Genomic DNA, 4,697 nt, shown 5'->3' with positions numbered 1-4,697 from the left:
GTAACAAGTTCCACAAACTTATTCTCTTAAAGTTGAATAAGAGAACTTTGAAACAGCACAAACTTATTCTCTTAAAGCTCTGGAGGGAAGAAATTGAACAGCAGTTTCACTAGGATAAAATCAAAGCATTGGCAGAGCTAATTCCTAGAGGCTCTATAGGAGAATCCATTTCCTCACCTTTTCCAGCTTATAGAAATTAGTTATATTCCTTGGCTCATGGTTCCTTTTCATCTATCCTCAAAGTGCAAGACTCTGGCCTATGCTTCTGTTTTGACACCACCTCCTCTCTGTCTCTAACTTTTTCTCCTGTGTCCCTTTTGTGAGAACCAGGAGACCAACCCAGACAATCTAAATTTCTTATCTCAAAAAACTCAACTCAATCCTATCCTCAAAGTACTTTTTGCCACAGAAGATAATTCCCAGGTTGCAGGGATCAGAACATGGTCATCTTTGGTAAGAAGAGATGGGACATTGTTCAGCCAACTGCATAACTGATGAAATGATTCATGAAAATTTTCCACAACAGAAAGATCTCATTTTGTAGATAAAAAAGACATCTTGACTGGGCACAATGACTCATGCCTTTGGAAGGCTGGGGCAGGTGATTGTTTGAGATCAACCTGAACAAGAACAAAAAATGGAAAAACTTGCCAGGCATGGAGTCATGTGCCTGTAGTTCCAGCTACTTGGGAAGCTGAAGCAGGAAGATCACTTGAGCCCAGGAGTTTGAAGTTGCAGTAAGCAATGATAATGCCACTGCATTCTAATGTAGGCAACAGAGTGTGATCCTGTCTCAGGGGGAAAAAAAAAAAAAACATCTCATCACCCAGCACAGGGATGAAAACATAGTCACAACAAAGCACAGTATTGTGAAATTTCAGAATATTAGAAACATATGAAGATCCTCTTGTTGGGGTTTGGACTCTGAACCCAGTTGACCTGGCTCGATTACTGGTGAGCTAAAAAATTCAACCGAGACACAGCATTAACTGAAAGCCAAAGTGAGAGGAAACTGAAAATAAAAGTGGAGCAGCACAGGCAGGGTAGACAGAAAGTAAAAGTAACTTACACAAATTTCAGGGTAACAAAGAGCGATTTTATTTATGAAGAACAAAGAGAAAGTTTAGAGCACTTCCAAACAGAGTTGGAAATGGGTCCCTCTCATGGAGGAGAAAAGGTGAGAGAGATGGCCACATAAAGGCCTGCAGGGGTGTAAATACCCTCTCCATTTGAAATGGACGGCAAGTCTTTCATTGTCCTATCTGTGCCTCCGGGTAGTATTGCCCTTTTCTGTTGGCCATTGCTTACCTAGGTTACTTCATACCCACATCTTTTATGGACACTCCAGACTTACTGTTTCAGCTGCTGGGTCTTTGTCCTCCCATCTGCCTTGAAACCCCTTCTCGCTATAGGCTATAGTATAAATCACAGTGACTCCATTCTTCTTAAGTGTACTAGATAATAAAAGACAGTGGAGTAATACTTACAATTGTTTTTAAAATTTATTTCCAACTTAGTATTCCATAACCAACTGATTTATTATTCAAGTATCAAGTTAGTGTCATCCTGACACCAAAACCTGACAAAAGAACAAGAAACAAAAATTTAAGTCAGATCTCTCTTAGATTAAAAAATCCTAACAAATATTACAAAATAAATCCAGTAATATTTTAAGGATAAGACATAAGACATCAACACCAACTAGAATTTATTCCCAAAATGCAAGGTTAGTTTAACACATTAAACACAATCAAAGTTTATTATCACATCAATGGAATTAAGGTGGAAAACAGCAATAACCTAAAGCTCAAAACCTCCCCTTTAAGAACTCTGTATTTCAGGCTTGGTGCCTATAGCTCAGTGGCTAGAGCGCCAGCCACATGCACTGGAGCTGGCAGGTTCAAATCCAACCAGGGCCTGCCAAACAACAATGACAACTACAATCAAAAAACAGCCAGGCATTGTGGCAGGCACCTGTAATCCCAGCTACTTGGGGGTCTGAGGCAAGAGAATCGCTTAAGCTCAACAGTTTGAGGTTGCTGTGAGCTATGATGCCACAGCACAGCACTCTGCCAAGGGCAACATAGTGAGACTCTGTCTCAAAAAAAAAAAAAGAACTCTGTATTTCAGTTTATAGAGAGGACAATCGTACCTTAAAAAGGTATCCTCCTTTTTTAGGTAGGATGACATCCTCCTCATTTGCTGTCAAATTAATATGTCTCTTTCCTTCTCCTCAAACCACTTGTCCTCATTTTTCATTTGACTGAGGAGACAAGTAAGTCCTGAACCATAGGTAGCATGTCACTTCTGTCAAACACTATCAGAGAGATCCTAGCCACTACAATGAAACTAAGAAAACATGTCAAAGTTATAAATATTTAAATAGAAGAAGTAAAGCTATCATTATTTGCTGATGCTATTTTTATGCATGTAGAAAAATCAAAAAATCTACAAATTATTTTAGTTAATAAGCAAATTGAGCACAGTCATTGGATGTAAGTTCAACATGCAAAAAATTATTGTATTTACTTCTTAAATAATAATAATTGTATTTCTTTCTTTTTTTTTTTTTAGTAGAGACAGAGTATCACTTTATTGCCCTCAGTAGAGTGCCGTGGCGTCACACAGCTCACAGCAACCTCCAACTCCTGGGCTTAGGCGATTCTCTTGCCTCAGCCTCCCGAGTAGCTGGGACTATAGGTGCCCACCACAATGCTCAGCTATTTTTTGCTGCAGTTTGGCCGGGGCCAGGTTTGAACCTGCCACCTTCAGTATATGGCACCAGTGCCCTACTCACAGAGCCACAGGTGCCACCCATAATTGTATTTCTTATCGAAAAACAATTGGCAAATAAATTTTCTTAAATACCATTTCCAAAAGTATCAAAAAACATGGAATGAAAACAGGAGTAAATTAAACTCAAAAATGCAAGAGTAAATTCAAAAGAAGTTATACAGAACCACTATATTGAAAAATGTAAACATTGCTAAGAGAAATTGAAGAATATCTAAGTAATATAATGACATATTTGTGAATTAAAAGAATCAATACTGCTAATATGTCAATTCTTGCCCAAAATGATATGTAGATTTGACTCAGTTCGAATTACGATCCTTAGTTGGGTGGTTATGTTGATGGAATTTCTTTCTGCAGCAGGTCCTCAGTGTTGGAGATTCAAAGAATGTACCCAGGGACCATACAGATCAGTGATAAGATAGGATTTATCAGATTGAAAAGAATACAAATGGAATCAAAGGCACCAGACCTTCTGGCAGAGGGAGGAGACCCAAGTGGGAAGTCCCAATGCAGGTCTTTTATCTGGAAGGGAAGAAAATAGGGAAGTCTTGAGGATTACATTTGGCCAGGACTTGGCAAAAATAGGGAAGTCTTGAGAATTACACTTGGCCAGGACTTGGCAAGCAGGAAGATAACTTTTCAATATTGATTAGCAAATGAATGAGTGTATGAACAAATGAATGTAATCCTTCTAGTTCTGGGCAAAAGTGGCAGGGAGTCTACGCCAGAAGAGGCCCACCTTATATGAAATACTAAAAAAACTGCTTTTTTCCTGTTTTGCCTATATTCAGAGAGTGCAATTTTGAAGACAAAAAGTCTGTTTGTTTAGGCCTAGGAAATAGAGGTCCATGTCAGCCCCGAATGGGTTAATCCTGTATCAGTATGTTTTGCTTTAGTTTTTTTTTTTTGGACACTAACAGACTGATTTTCAAATTTATATGAAACTGCAAAGAACTTTGAATAGCCAAAACAACCTTGAAGAAGAATTAAGTTGGAGCACTTAAACTTTGTTATACACTTATTATAAATCTATAGCTATTGAGACTGTGTTAATGGTCCAAAGATAGATAAATATATCAATAGACCACAACAGGTTATATAGAAAGAGACCTACACCTATATGCTCATCTGATTTACTGCAAAGGTACCCCTGCAATTCAGTGGGGCACATGCTGTTTTTCTCAGTAAATGATGCTGGAGATTCAGCATCAGGAATATGGAAAAACAATGAATCTTGATCCCTACTTTATACGCTACACAAAAAATTAATTTTGGTAGATCATATATGTAAACATGAAATATAAAATATTTCTTCAAAAGCTTCTAGAAGATAATATAAGATAAAAATTTTAATCTAGGGATATAAGAAAATATAAAACAATAATAAAAATGCAAAACTATTGGTAAAAACAAAAGTATGGATAAATCTCAAAGACATATTGAGTAAAAAAAATTAATACAAAAAGTACATGCCATATGGTTTGATTTATATGAAGTTTAAGAAGGCGAAATTCATCTCTGTCACAGTAGTCAGAACAGTGGTAACCCGTGAAGGGAGGTTGTTAAATGGTATGGGACACTAAGCAACCTTTTTGACTGATGGAAATGCTCCATATCTTAATTTTGTTGGTGCATACAAGTTATACGTACATGTTTAAAAACTATCAAATTGGGCTCGGCACCTGTGGCTCAAGCGGCTAAGGTGCCAGCCACATACACCTGAGCTGGCAGGTTCAAATCCAGCCCGGGTCCACCAAACAACAATAATGGCTGCAACCAAAAAATAGGGAGGCATTGTGGTGGGCGCCTATAGTCCCAGCTACTTGGGAGGCAGAGGCAGGAGAATCATTTGAGCCCAGGAGTTAGAGGTTGCTGTGAGCTGTGATACCACAGCACTCTAC

This window comes from Nycticebus coucang, chromosome 1 (genome assembly GCF_027406575.1).
Source record: "Nycticebus coucang isolate mNycCou1 chromosome 1, mNycCou1.pri, whole genome shotgun sequence".
Lineage (NCBI taxonomy): Eukaryota > Metazoa > Chordata > Mammalia > Primates > Lorisidae > Nycticebus > Nycticebus coucang.
The sequence above is the reverse complement of the archived record's forward strand: the minus strand, read 5'-3'. Positions refer to the sequence as shown.